A 15,759-nucleotide genomic window follows, 5' to 3' on the forward strand; every position below is an offset into this window, starting at 1 on the left:
GATATTTGACATTCATGGCGACCACCTTGAAATAAAAAATAAAAAGCCCCTCCTCCTTCCTTATTTTTGAGAAACCCAGACACTAAACATGTTTCTTTTTTTACTCGGCCTTATTGTAACAAGTGTAAGCCAAAAATACGGGATCGAAATTGTGAGTGTTTAATAATCACATTTTAGTTACGAAACGGATATTTAAAAATAATAGGCCTACCTCTCAATTGCACCGCTTGCTTCAAAGGAGAAGAAATGGTCTAAGCAACCTTTTTCGCTGGCCATTTTTGTGCTGTAGTAAATTTCTCTGTAGTGCATCTGACCATGGAGGTAGAAATTTCTACCTCCATGATCTGACTTTGTGTTTACGGAGCTATTGGTCTGCGTTCAGACCACCACGTAATTAACAGAACTTTGTCACATCCTGCACTCTCTGTAACCGCAAAACCACAACAAACATTTACCGCCAATACGATCGCGCGCGCGTTTCCACGCATTTTTCATGTTAAGTTTTCCGTTTTACGGCATTTTATGCAGCCTTAAAGGAACACGTTGCCTTGGATCGGTCGAGTTGGTCTTTGAAAAGCGTTTGTAACCGTTTTTTATAAAATGCATCTGGGTAGAAAGATGTTGTAAAAGTAGAATACAATGATCCACACAAACATGCCTCGAAATTGCGTGGTTTTCCTTTTACCTCGTCGACTAACACGTCGGCCATTTATGGGGGTCAAAATTTTGACTCCCATAAATGGCCGACCATGTTAGTTCGCACAGTAGAGGGAAAACCACGCAGTTTCGAGGCAAACTTGTGTGGATCATTGTATTCTACTTTTAAAACATCTTTCCAACCATATGCATTTTATAAAAAACGGTTACAAACGCTTTTGTTTTGACCAACTCGTCCGATCCAAGGCAACGTGTTCCTTTAAACTATTTATATATAAGGCCTATATACTTATCTCTGATTTCATATGGGGGGGGGGGGGGGGGCAAGAGGGGGGGAGGGGGCAAGGGTTCCGAGCGGGGGGGGGGGGGGGCGCCGGCCCCCCTGCCCCCCCCCCCCTCTGGTTACGCCACTGAATGTTTTACTTATTTAATGTTTTAATTGTGTTTTTTAAAATCTTTTATTTTGAATAAATTGAAGACAACTACGAGCTGGCTACACATAGAGTCATACCATGGTCATCTCATAGTCTGTTTTTTACACAAAGTCTCGAGATAGTATACAAATATTGACTGCTTCGAGTGCTATGGTTAAAACTATGACTCCCGAGGTGATCCCCGGAGCGTTCTATTTTCCCGAGGCGAAGCCGAGGGAAAATAGAACGCTACGGGGATCACCGAGGGAGTTATAGTTTTTAACCATTGCACGAGTAAAAGCAGTCAATATTTGTTTTATAACACCCCAAACATTTCTAAATACTGTACTGTTATTATTAAGTTACAGACCTGAATGCTACAATCCACGGACGACGCGAATACAGATTGCATACACTTTTACTTACTGTGTTGCATGTAGTGTCGTGCAATTCGAAGTGGTTACAGACTATTAATTTATAATCCTCGTACACGCACAGGACGTCTGGGTACTGCACGCCATGTGCTAGTCTGTTGGACTAGCGCATGGCAAACCAACGCTCTATCACACGGCCGTCGTCTGGCAAAACTAAGACATGTCATGTGACGCGCTCTAAACCAATGAGCAGGCAGAATACTTGCAAGGGGTGTTATAATCACAAACAGATGTTTCACCAAGTATGGCTTCACGGGAACACCACACTTCTAGTGATAAATAATAATTGGTAAATAATAATGATCAACATTAACCGTCGACTTGTCTTGGCCATCCGTCGGGTTGTCTCAAAGTCGAGTTGTCCGAACCGTCGAGTTGTCCGAACGGTCGAGTTGTCTGAACCGTCGAGTTGTCCGAACGGACGAGTTGTCCGACGGACGAGTTGTCTGACATTCTACCTACACAAACAGTACTCACATTCCAAAACACGGTTTTGCCTCGTCGTCGAATCATGGTCGAACTCCAAACGTGACTGTATCTTGCTCACGGCGTACATCAACGGGTCTTTTACTTCAGTTAGTTACGCGGTAACGAAGCAGAAGCACTGCCATCTTTCTCCGTCCCCGGCCCTAGCATTCCGCGGAGATCAAGCCATTTTTACTGGTATTTGCTGCTCATAAAATGTGCGAATTCACTCACACACACACACACACACACACACAAAAATGGCGGCAGTTAAAAAAGAAATTGAGACCGAAATTCTTCGTCACGTGATTAGTGGTTTTGTTTTTTATTGGTCCGATTTCTCAATTTATTTGTTAATGCAGCCTTTTGATTGGTTCAAGTTTTCAATCGCATTATAGATTGAGACAAAATTGAGACGGCTTTCAATCTTTTTCACGATAGACTGTGCAAGTCTCGCGAGAAATTGAACTTCCGGGACCATTGTGGTCCCAACCTAATGGAGTTTTACGTTGGGGAGATTTTGTTCTGTCAATAATTTTAGTTTAACATAAGTTATGACTCTAAAAAGTGAATATGTTCTTGGGAATGTAAAAATAAGTGACTAAAAACAGAAAAGTAGAATCAATTCAACAAATTAACGAAGAAAACTAAAGAAAAAAACTTGACCTCCAGTTTCCGGTTTACTCTAAACAACTAAGAATATTACCCAATTGACGTTCCCATTATTGCTGAACCTATGTGATGATCGCACCAATTGGACGTGATTCACAAACGGGGTTTGTTAGAAAAACCATCCAGGTCGATGTCGAACAGCGATCCTCGTCCCGATAAATGTATAATATTTACGTTAATTTAAACAACACAATTATTATGTACACGAATTAAAATAATAATTATACAAAAAGTACATTAAAAATAATAATCTTTAAGAATTTTTTAACAAATAACAATTTCAATACAATTTGGTTTTGTACAAAAATATACTTTTTTTCGAATTAAGTTCTCGTTTTCGCTACGTGCGAGACTTGCACAGTCTATTGGGACTTGGATTTTGCGCAAGACGGGAATTTCAATCGTTTTCAATTGTTTTCAGTCTAAATTCAATCTATAAGACTCAATCGCTTCAAAGATTGGAATTTTCAATCGTTAGAACTAAGAGAGTGTACTGCGTGAAGGTTTTACGAACTGTGGTGCGCGTACTATTTTGTCACTTCGTAAAACTAGTGTAAAGAAAAGTATCATTCACATGGTAATGTTTCACGAACTGACGAAGCGGTAGTTTCGCCCCAATCTTTTATGAATCAGTTGAACTTTCTCTGCTTTGTTGACGTCCCCAAATATCACAACGATGATTTAGAAACCTATTAACCTAAACAACAAAATGAAAGTTGTTTGAAATGCGTACCGAATAATATGGACTTAGTAAAATTATTGGAGAAAATGTTGTTTCAAAATCGATGTTTGGTTTTCAAAACTGCCCCATACTAGATGGATCCTGTGGTGTATTTACGTGGAGAAATACTTAAGTGTCAGAGTAGCCTAGCACACAATAGCTGCCATTTTGAGAAGTGGTTTATTCACATAACCTTTGACCTGTATACATACATGCATGCATATGGACATGTATACATACATGGACTGTGCACTTTATTCATGAGCCGTTCATAAAGTAGTGCCACAGTGATACATTACACGTCCTCCTCACTAATTATGAAGTGATGTAAATGTTCAGCAGTTTACTTTTAATTATTCATAAAGTTCTGGAAAATACACATGTAGTTTGTTGCACTCCTTATAACAGGATAGTAAGAATTCTTGTTTTGTTTTGCATGGCATTTTTTTTTTTTTTTTTTTTAGTATAACACTGAACTAGAACTATCAACTCTAATTTGGGGTAAATATTTTTAAAACAAACATGAGTAATAAATCAACTGTTTCACTCCACTTTGCTTTGTTTCTGTTCTTAAGACTAAAGGTTCAGTTTATCTGGAGGTTTGCGTTGACGTGATGGGTAGCGATGTTCACGCACTGGGGACCTAACTGGCACTAGAGTTTTAGGGTTTTGTGTCTCTTCATCATAAGAGGGTTGCGCGCCTGTTGATGGAGTTGTCGCTATCTCTGGTGCTAGTTCTTGTGGTTGATCAATGTCAGGGGTAACACCTGTATCAGAATCCAAAATCTGGTCTATATGCCTGCGCCAAATCATATCTGGCCCTACGCGCACTTCATACGACAGGGGACCGTTTCGAGAGTGCACAACACCAAGAATCCACTTTTCTCTGCCTCGATAATCGCGAACTGAGACTGTCTGTCCAACCTGAAGCTCTCGTGTTGTACTAGCGGATCTATGTGCAGCTGTCTGGTCCGTTTGTTTGTCACTAACACGGCGGCGAATATCCGGTTTCAAAATATCCAAGCGAGATCTAAGCTGTCGCTTCATGAATAGCATAGCAGGCGATTGTCCTGTTGTACTGTGAGGTGCACTTCTGTAAGCAAGAAGAAAGTTAGCGAGTTTTGCTGATGTTGATCCTTTCTCCCCCGCCATAGATTTTAGAGCTTGCTTAAAAGTCTGTACAAATCGTTCAGCCAGCCCATTGGTTGCTGGATGGTACGGAGCAGATCGGATGTGTTTGATACCATTGCTCTTGAGGAAAATTTGGAATTCCTCAGACGTGAACTGGGGCCCATTATCGCTAACAAGCTGTTCGGGAACTCCATAGCGTGAGAAAATGTCAAGAAGAAAATCAATGGTCTGAATTGTGTTCGATGATTTGGTACACACAACCTCTGGCCATTTTGAGTGTGCATCCACGACCACTAGGTACATTTGTCCAAGGAACGGTCCGGCATAATCAATATGGATGCGTTGCCATGGGGTCGTTGGCCATTCCCATGTATGGAGTGGTGCTGAAGTTGGATTACGCTGAACTCTTTGGCATCCAGAGCATCCTTTGGCAATTTGTTCAATATCATGATCAATCCCAGGCCACCAAGCATAGCCTCGTGCGAGTGTTTTCATTTTCACAACACCGAGGTGCCCTGAATGTAACTCATCAAGGACTTTCTTGCGAAGCTTGGACGGAATTACGACGCGTAGTCCCCACATAAGGCATCCCTCATGTACAGAGAGTTCATTTCTGCGTGTATGAAATGGTGCAAGGACGGAGTCGTGAGTGTGAGGCCACCCTTTCATGGTATACTCACGAGCCTGGGCGACTGTCAAATCATATGCTGTCTCCCGAGCTACTTGTGAAGATGTCACTGGCAAAATTTCGAGTTGTGAGACATAGAGAAGATTATCTGGGTCACTGTACTCATGAGTGACCTCTGGCAATGGCAATCTCGACAGTCCATCGGCATTACAATGCTTCGCTGTATTTTTGTATTCAATGTCATAGTCATGACTCCCAAGAAATATCGCGTATCTCACCAATCGTGACGCGGAAGTCGCAGGAATGCTCTTTGCAGGGTTGAATATGGATGTGAGCGGTTGATGGTCTGTAACCAGCGTGAATTTCCTTCCATAGAGATAGTTATGGAATTTTTTAACACCCCATATCAGTGCTAAGGCTTCCTTATCAATCTGTGAATAGTTACGTTCTGCCGAAGATAGTGTGCGTGATGCGTATGCGATTGGCCGCTCAGATCCATCTTGCATAACGTGAGACATCACAGCACCCAACCCATATGGTGAGGCATCACAAGCTAACTTCAACTGTAGATCTGGGTTGTAATGTGTCAAAACTTCCTTAGAAGTGATCAGAGTTTTGGCCTTGTTGAATGCATTTTCACAGTCTGCAGTCCAAACCCATGGTTTATTCTTCTCAAGCAGTCTGTTGAGTGGGTGCAGTATAGTGGCCAAATTCGGTAGAAAGCGGTGGTAGTAATTGATGGGCCCAAGGAATGAGCGCATTTGGCTGACATTGGTTGGTTGTGGGGCATTGTTTACTGCGTTGTCTTTGTCCTGAGTCTTATGTAGTCCCTCAGCATCAATCTCATGCCCACAGAAGACAACGCGTTTCTTGAAGAACTCACACTTTGACTTGTTGAGTTTTAATCCGCGGTCATCAAGAACATTGAGGACTCGCTCGAGGTTGTGAAGATGCTCTCTATCATCACGACCTGTCACAATCATGTCGTCAAGTATGCACTGCACACCTGGAATTCCTTGGAGGATTTGCTCCATAGTACGCTGCCATATGGCTGGGGCGGATGCTACTCCAAATGCAAGGCGATGCATCTGAAAAAGTCCCTTGTGTGTGTTGAGTGTCAACAATTTACTTGACTCATCCTCCATAACCATGTGTAGATATGCTTGAGTCAAATCAAGCTTGCTAAATCTTTGTCCACCTGCGAGTGTTGCAAATACATCTTCAATTTTAGGCAAGGGGTAATGGTCAATCTTTAAGTTCGCATTGACTGTAACCTTGAAATCACCGCAAATTCGAACTCCGCCGTTTTTCTTTGGAACTGGTACGATAGGCGTTGCCCATTGACTTGTGGCAACTGGAGTTATTATATGTTCACGTTCCAGTCTTTCTAGTTCCATCTCAACTTTAGGTCGCAGTGCATATGGCACTTGTCTTGCTTTGAGAAATACGGGGGACGAATTGTCTTTGAGCGTTAGTTTCCCTTTAATGCCTTGTAACTCACCAACTTTATCACTGAATAGCTTCTCATGTTTCTTGAGCAGCGAGTTGAGGTGAGTGTCTCTCATATCCATGGAGGAGGTTCTCATGGCTAAAATACTTGGCCAGTCCAATTTTACTGTAGCGAGCCAATCACGACCGAAGAGGGGAGGACCACCTCCTTCGACAACGTACAGTTTCTGTGTACAACTCTGTTCTTTGTACTGGACATGTACTGTCAGCAATCCTGCAGGGGAAACTCTTTCTCCTGTATATGTTTGCAACTTTACTTTTGATGGTTGCAGAGTTACTGTCGGTAAGAGTTTTCGATAGTCAGCCATTGAAATGATCGAAATGGCAGATCCTGTATCAACTTCCATGGTGATCGGGATATTGTTGACTTTCGGTGTGACCCATATCGCTGTGCTCATGTCACACCGAGAATTTACATTGTTGATATTGACTCTTCCGATAAAAATTTCATCATCCTCCTGTTCATCATTTGGAATGTTCTCCATGACTTTTGTTGACTGCGCCTTCCCCTGGTAAGTATGCTTACGTCTGTTTGGATTAGGTTTGAACGTTTTGTTCGAAGGGGTCTGTGGTGGCTTTGAACGACATGCAGGCGCAATGTGGCCTGGTTTCCCACAGGAATGGCAAGTTGCGTCTTTAAATCGACACTGATCTGGGCTGTGATTTGACCTTCCACAGCGGTAGCATGAAGTTGAAGATTGGGAGCGTGATTTCACATTAAATTTGTGAACAGTAGAATCAGGTTTTAACTGCTGACGAAGCTCAACTGCATCCTTAGCAGCTGTTTCCATTGCAGTGGCCATTTCCAAGGCTTTGTTTAGTGTTAGTTTTGCCTCAGCGAGCAGTCGCTTCTGGATACTTCCTGCCCGTAACCCACACACAAATCGGTCACGGAGGGCATCATTCAAATAGTCACCAAAATTGCAATGTTCAGCAAACCGTCGGAGTTGAGCGAGGTAAGTACTGACACTCTCACCCTCAAGTTGTTCTCGCTTGTGGAAACGAAAACGTTCAGCGATGACAAGCGGCTTGGGTGACAAGTGTTGTGATAAAATTTCAACTAACTCCTTGTATGTCTTTGTGGATGGCTTGTTTGGCGTAGTTAAATTTTTCAAGAGCCCATACGTCTTTGGTCCAATAAGGCTGATAAGTGCAGGCACTTTCTTGGCTGCTGGGATTGAGTTCACATCAAAATATTGTTCAAGCCTTTCAATATATGTAGGCCAGTCTTCCTCTGTCCCATCAAAGGGATCAATTCTGCCAATCATTGATGAAGCCATGATCTAGAATGGTAGCTCAAGTTCACAGAATTACATGTAACAGCAATCGGCAATGCGTACGCCACACGAGTAGAGATGAACTGTCAGATTCAGTCTATGTGTATATGTACATACCCTCACTGGTGTTGTAAAACGGATCAATATTCACTCCAAATTTCCACATTTTATGCAGCTACCCTGGCGAATTTGTACATTAAATTTGTACTCTTAAGATCACAATACTTAGATCTTTAACATAGCAGGCTAATAATCCCATCCTCGTCGCCAGTTGTGGTGTATTTACGTGGAGAAATACTTAAGTGTCAGAGTAGTCTAGCACAGAATAGCTGCCATTTTGAGAAGTGGTTTATTCACATAACCTTTGACCTGGTATACATACATGGACTGTGCACTATATATATATTCATGAGCCGATCATAAAGTAGTGCCACAGTGATACATTACAGCTGTAACACGGCGGAAATACCCCGAATAAAACATGTACCTTTTTGGGGTTATACCCTTAGCCACTTTACTACATGAATAATTGTATACATCACCCGAAATCCCTTCAGAATATTGCGCTCAATAAGGCCTCTATGGTTTCTGATCCTCCAACCGGAGACGAGCCAGTTCACGTCCAGCTGCGGGCACGCCAGAAACGCGAATGATTTGAATCATGCGCCCTCTTTGTTCACAGTGGTGCAAATAGGCTGTGGAGTTTTTATGTACTGTACATTTGGTTAATAGCGCCCTCTTGAGCCTCAAGTTGAGGGTATTCGTTAGAATTTTGCAAAACAAAACTACACAGCTCACTTGACTCGAACGCGTACGGTTCGATATCTGTATGCGTATTCGTATCCGCGACTCTGCGAAACCTCTCTAATAAGACGGACACAGATTGTACGAAATATTGTGATATAAAAAATATAAAAAATAAAAAAAAGTGAAAAAAAAGTAATGTAATGGGGTAAAACCGAATTAGGTTTGCTGGAATATAAAACTTAAAGTCACCTGGAAATAGAATTGTTTTTCTTTCAAACATAAGAGTATATGCTTACGAACAATAAAACATTGCTTTTAGTAATTGTTTGTCACGATTTATATGTTTAAAAAATATATAAAGTTGTTTGGGGGGCTGACTCCGCCTACCCCTTTTGTGACGTCATTCAAGGCAGACTTTGCCTGCAAAGCGTATAGTAAACACACGTGCAAAGTACATGTACGTCCAAGTCATGAGTTGGTACATTTCAAAAAGTTTTTTTTCTGCATTCAGCAGCAATCACCTGGTCGGCATTGCCGGAAAAAAACATTTTTTTTTTTTTTTTAACGTAAAAACTCACGACTTGGTCCGTACATGTACTTTGCAATTGTGTTTACTCTACGCATTACAGGCAAAGTCTGCCTCGAGTGACGTCACGAACAGCGCCCTCTCGGGTCGGGGTCTACTCTTAAATTTGTAAATAACATAAGAACTGATTTTTTAAAACCTTAGTTAACTGTTTATTCACATTCAACTCATCAAAACACATATATTAGTGACAAAAGCTTTATTTTGAAAAAATACCACTTCCAGGTGACTTTAACTCTCAATATACGGCAACTATGGTAGCCTACGTCTAAACGTCTAATGTCACCACAGTTTGTAAGTGACGACGTGCGGCATCTAGCCTAAAGCCCGTGCCAATAAGTGACACAACCCCACATCATGTACGTACATGTACATTTAGCTCAGTATAGATGAGGCGCAAGGGTTGTAGGCAAAATCATGTTCCAAACGACATACCTTGGTTGGCTGTGCCATACAGACGATTGATTGTACTTGTTCAAATTGGTACATGAAACAACAACTCACCTAAAAGGTTGTCAGTTTCAAGTGGATTGACGTCTTTAAATTGTTCCAAATTCCACACGTACTTGCTGTTTGTCTTGTCTTTACCTGCTTGCCATTCGTCTTAAACAAAACATTATTGTAAAACATTGAGTGAAATAAATCCTTTACTTGATTGTTAAGAGCTTCATGTGACCGAAAGAAAACTAAATGCTGTGGAACTATAACTATCTTGAAAACATCTATAAAGTCAAGGTTTGATCAAGTGCAACTATTTCGATGAGAGATACTTCTACAAGAAAACAAACTTTAAACAGAACAAAAAAAAAAAAAAAAAAAAAAAAAAAATAAGACGAATAGATTCATTACCATTAAATAAGTTCATCTGGATTGCGGAAGTATATTAAATTAAAGATTCGTTGTTACAAATCCAAAATTATGTATGATGTTACTTACATATAATTTACAAAGCTCCTGGCTTAGGAGTGAAACGTAACTAATAGTACTAAATTACATGTAAAGTATACATCATACATAATTTTGGATTTGTAAAAACGAATCTTTTATTTCAGATTCATTACCACTTTATATTCAAGTACATTCCTCCTATCTTCTATGACTACGCACCATGCTGTCTCTGTGGTAATGTCAGCGCCTTGTGGCTCCTGGACAGTTATCGATTCACCATTATCGACTTACCAATATTGATTTACCATGGTCGTTTCAACATTATCTTTTCCCATTATCGATTCTCCATTTTCTGATACACAGTTATATTTTTACGACTATCGGTTCACCGTTATTGACTCACAAATATTATCGAATCACCATTCTCGATTCACCAACATCGAGTAGTCGTTATTGGTTTACAAATATCGACTCACCAAATATCGACTAATTATTATCGATCAAATTATTGATTCACCATTATCAATTCAGCATTTTTGATTTCAGTAGCTCGGTTTCTATGGAATCTGGATGGGATCAGAAGCTGTTAAAGCAAAATGGTGCAATAGTCATCAATAATTGGGTTTAAGTTTTATCAGGTTTACAAACCAATGAGATTTCGTCCATCATTTCTAGATCCAGCTTTAGAAGAGTCTCTAGGATACTCTGGGTCGGCAGCTTCTCTCGGTAACATTTCCATCCTTCCCCCACCCATTATAACCTGGCATAGATTCATGAAGAATTAGTATAAAAATGACCGTACCATGAAGTTGGTGGTCGGCATGCAGCAATGACTAGCAGGAAGGGTATTCTAGGAAGCTGCTTCTTAAATAGACGGACACCTAGCCTTGACTCAAGGCTGTTGGCGTAGTGTGCCCCGGCCCGGCGCGATTCGGCAGTCTGCACGCTGTGCATACACGAACAATGTACATGTATACAGTACATTGTATGTACAGTACATTGTACAGTGAGAACTGTATAGCGAAGTCGTGAGTACGGTCGTGTCTTTCTACTTTCAACCTCGCACACGTGGCTCAAACAACAGCCTTGATGGGTCTGTAACAGCTTTATCGGAATTCCGATAAAAGGGCGTGCATGATCTGGGCATGTCATTCTAAACATTGGCCAATCACAAGCGCGATTGAGAATGACGTATTACTGCTAGCAATCATGCCACGTCCATGTGTGTATGTTTGTGTGTGTAACGCTGTACGCTAGCTAGCTGTATGGACATGAGCGTGGTGTCACTATGGTGTATAATGGGTCTGAATGCGCTGCCGGACGGTACTCGGGCTACCGATGTGAGCCGGACAAGCCTCGCTCGGTCGGTACGGTGTCAAAAAATTTCAAAGTGAGGAGGGGTTCCTTGGCCCCGTTGTCTTGTGTTTCATTATAACACGAGGACTAGCATCAGTACAATGTAGCTGGTAGATTTGTCCCTGAATGGAAAGCTGCTTTACTGTAAGTGTAACGTTGTAGTGTAGTAGTATGGCAAGAGTTAGTTTATGAAATTGATCTTTACTTGTAGTTGTTGTTCAGCCACACGCCATCTTCTACCGTCTGGTATGTTTTTGACCAACACATAATTTATTTTCGATCCCCAACTTTGATTTACTGCGAGAAACGTAACGCATAGTATGTGTAGACAAAATAAACAGCTGGGTTTCTTATCTAATCTGGTCTGAAATGGGGAAAACAGAATCTTATTAAATGTTAGTGCTTCAAGGGGATGGGGTATGCCCAACATAATTCTAACCAAGTAGCCATTGCCGGAAACCCATGACACCTTGATACTTTTTGAACTTTTCTCAAACACACTTCACACACTGTATGGTCCCATTTTCTTCCTTCGTATTTTTAAATCCATGATTGGTGCATTAAACTTGGTTGTTTTATCTTGTTGAAAGCTTCTGCAGTTGTGCCACGATGTAGGCTACTGTTGCAAATTATACACCATTGATTTACACAACTTTGTTTTAGGGTAGGGATTTCTTCCTCTCGCCCGCCGCCATTGCATTTTTTTGCACAGCAGCCACGGCTTGTTGTTTACGTCGGAGCACGTGCGTGTGCTTGCAGAACGTTGTGATTGACATCGCAGCAAGAGTTTATAGGTCAACCAACAACCAATGAGAACGGGTTGTTAGTAAATATTACCATAATGAGCTCCGCCCTAAATTTTGGCAGTTGGTACATGTAATGTACATACATACAGTAGGTATGTGTGTGTACATACGCTGTACACGTATTATATGCACTGTGTTATGTATGGGGTGCGCTGGCGGAACTCAGTGACGGGGACTGGGATTTTGCAGGTCGCGGCTGGCTGTAGCGCCTTGATCAAGGCTAACGGACACCATGCATAAGGTGATACTGACAAGTTTGAAATAATGGCTTTCGCCAACCTTTCATTATGTAGCACGCTTGAAAAATTCTATAAATTGATTAACTGTTCTATATCGTTCTAATTTAACATCTATTATGTTCTATATCGAGTGCTTCCAGCTACCTGTTTCAGTGCCGGTCAGTTTGTGAGATACTTTGATTCAAAAACCATAACACCCATGACAGAGGGTGGCGAATAATCAAACGGTACATTCAGAATAGTGAACGCAAACACTGGTTTGTGTCAATGTTGCAGATTGTACCTGTGTATCCTGTCCGAGTGTTATGAGTTGCTGAGCGATGTCAATGCAACCGATGTCAGTTTCCTTCTGCGGTATATCAGAGTCACACTCCCAGTCTCGATGGGGCGAATGTGCGTAAAGTGCGGCAGGGGTAGCGTGTGTCACATGGGCAGTGCTGACGAATCCCGTTGCCTTGCCTTTAGAAAGCACACAAAGCAACGAAAACCTAATTTATTAGCTATATTATATTCGATCGATACAATTTCAAGAACACAAGATTAAAATTATTACAAAACACTTGACAACAAATCAATGAAAGTAAATCATATTTATTATACACATATTGACTGGCAATGAGGTAATTGTACGTCTACCCCCGAGGGACTTTGAGTGACCAGAAGAGGGACCTATTTCCCGAGGCTGAAGGCCAAGGGAAATAGGCCCCTCTTCTGGTCACTAACAGGCCCGAGGGGGGAATAGACGTACACTAGTTACCGAATTGTGTCGGTCTTAAAATGTGAAATAAGAACAACACGTGGAAAAGAAAGGAAGTTTTGTAGTTGCTGTTCACGGTTCAAGTCAAGAGAGGGCGCTGTAACCGGGCACTATTTTCAAAGAGCTAGTTCCCGCAAAACACATGCGCCGATCACTAGACTAAGCTCATCCCACGAGACCGTGTTCAGCCAACCAGAATACAGAAAAGGCAAGAGGTGTGTTATAAAACATTATATGAATATGTTGACGTTCTTTTAAACTTACCAGACTTTTGAGCAGATATCATAACAGACTCCACATTAGCATTGAGACTAGATTTACAATCTCCTTTAATAGCAGAATCGTCTAGGCCTATCACTGCTGTCTTGGTTTTAACACCACTAAAATAAGCAGTAGCCGTACCAGCCGAGTCCGGTACTTGCCTATCGGTATTGTAGGTCTAGAGGACAGGAAATAGTCACAGACTGATTTTATGCGCCGTATTTTTGACCAGGTGGGCGCACTCAATTTAGTGGGTGCGTTCGTTTAGCTTCCCTGGGTCGACCCCGATCTGCCCGGTACGTTCGAATAGCTTTGACGGGGCTCATCCGGGTCAGCCCCCATCCCCCCCCCAATGCCCTGCTTGTGGAGTGGGTCACTTGGGGTGACCTGAGGTACATGCCATCACCACGAGAGGGTGGCGTATCAGCGTTACAAATCCTTAACGATTGAATGTGCATACAATCTAATTACATACACGTTTTGATGATTCCGTAATGATGGACTGTAAATTGTGATAACCAAATCAAAATATCTTGGCGTTTTTTTTTAGCACTATTCGAAATAGTTGATCCTCAATGTACACGTTCTTAATAAATTGTAGGCCTCTCATTGACATGCTTGGAGTATTTATCAAATTACTGGGCCCTCGACTTCTTCAATGCTATTTATTTATTCAACAATCTTCTCCTGCATTTACAGATATTTGTTTGTTCATAACAATAAGTAAAACAATGAAAAAGGGGAGTGGTACGAGGTCTTAAGCGTTTGTCTAAAATCAACAGTATCTTAGGCCCCGTTCCCACTGGACCCCGCGTTAATTTGGCCGTAAACAAAAGACTAAGCCGAAGGCAGGCCGGGTCCTTCATCTACGACCACGACCCCGCCAGTTTGAAACGAATGTTCAAGACTATGACTTAGCACAATTTATTCTTACTAATATAGCAAAGCCATTTTTGGTTTACATGAATAGGCCCAAAACAATTGGAATGGACTTGTAAGTTCAAACTTGTGTTAAATAAATCCTGATCAAAGTTTGTATAAATCTCTCATAATATGCATTTGCAACTTGTCTGTACTCTGAATGTAGCTGGGGGCAAATGTGTGTAAACACCGTTTGTAATGTTGTCAAAGACCAGTGTTCACTCTTGCCGTAACTCAACTATGCATAAAATAACAAACCGGTGAAAATTAGAGCTCAATTGGTCGTCGAAGTTGCGAGATAATAATGAAAGAAAAAACACCCTTGTAACACGAAGTTGTGTGCTTTCAGATGCTTGATTTCGAGACCCTCAAAATCTAATTCTGAGGTCTCGAAACCAAATTCGTTGAAAACTACTTCTTTTTCGAAAACTACGTCTCTTCAGAGAAAGTCGTTTCTCACAGTCTTTCATAACTGCCAACAGCTCCCCATTATTCGTTACCAAGTAAGGTTTTATGCTAATTTGAGTAATTAACCAATAGTGTACACTGCCTTTAAGCACATGTTGACGATTTTGAGATTTTCAAAATATGAACGAGTCCTTTATGTCAAAGAAGTTGCCCAAAATGGGGACAGAATCTCCGGGGACAGATTTCCATGAGACACCGGCCCAAGGCGGAATCCTGCCTTACGTGATTTTTAAAACAATCAAAATGACTTCAATCTCATCCAAAAGTTCATTTGATTGTTTTTGATTTTTGTGCTTTGTATTGATTGTTTTTGCTCCATTGAATATTCTTGTTTTCCAAAAGCATTTTTGCGTTTCGGTGGTAGTAGACCCTGAGAAAACAAAGAATACAATTGAAAATCAGTTTAAAAATACCCTTTAAGGGCAAAGGCAGGACACATTAATAGGTAACTTTCAACCACTAGTGAGTCTTTCCACTTGGTGTATCTCAACATATTCTTAAATTAACAAACCCGTGAACATTAATTTGAGCTCAATTGGTCGTCGAAATTGCGAGAGAATAATGAGAAAATCACCCCGTCGCACAAGTTGTGTGCTTTCAGATGCCTTCAGTTTGAGACCTTAACAACTCGAGAAAATACTTCTTTCTCAAAAACTATGTTTCTTCAGAGAGAGCCGTTTCTAACAATGTTTTATACTATTAACATCTCTCCATTGCTCATTACCAAGTAAGTCTTTATGCTAGCAATTCTGTTGAGTAATTACCTATGGTGTCCAGTGCCTTTAATGTTGCTCTGTTGGTGGCGCACTGTACTATAAATACA

At 41.2% G+C, this 15,759-nt stretch overlaps 1 pseudogene; it reads right to left on the minus strand.

Annotated features, from left to right (window-relative positions):
* The window catches only part of LOC139950964 (alkaline phosphatase-like), a 152,358-nt pseudogene that overhangs the window by 107,375 nt on the left and 29,224 nt on the right, over window positions 1-15,759 (minus strand).

The sequence above is a fragment of the Asterias amurensis genome, chromosome 18 (genome assembly GCF_032118995.1).
Source record: "Asterias amurensis chromosome 18, ASM3211899v1".
Classification (NCBI taxonomy): domain Eukaryota; kingdom Metazoa; phylum Echinodermata; class Asteroidea; order Forcipulatida; family Asteriidae; genus Asterias; species Asterias amurensis.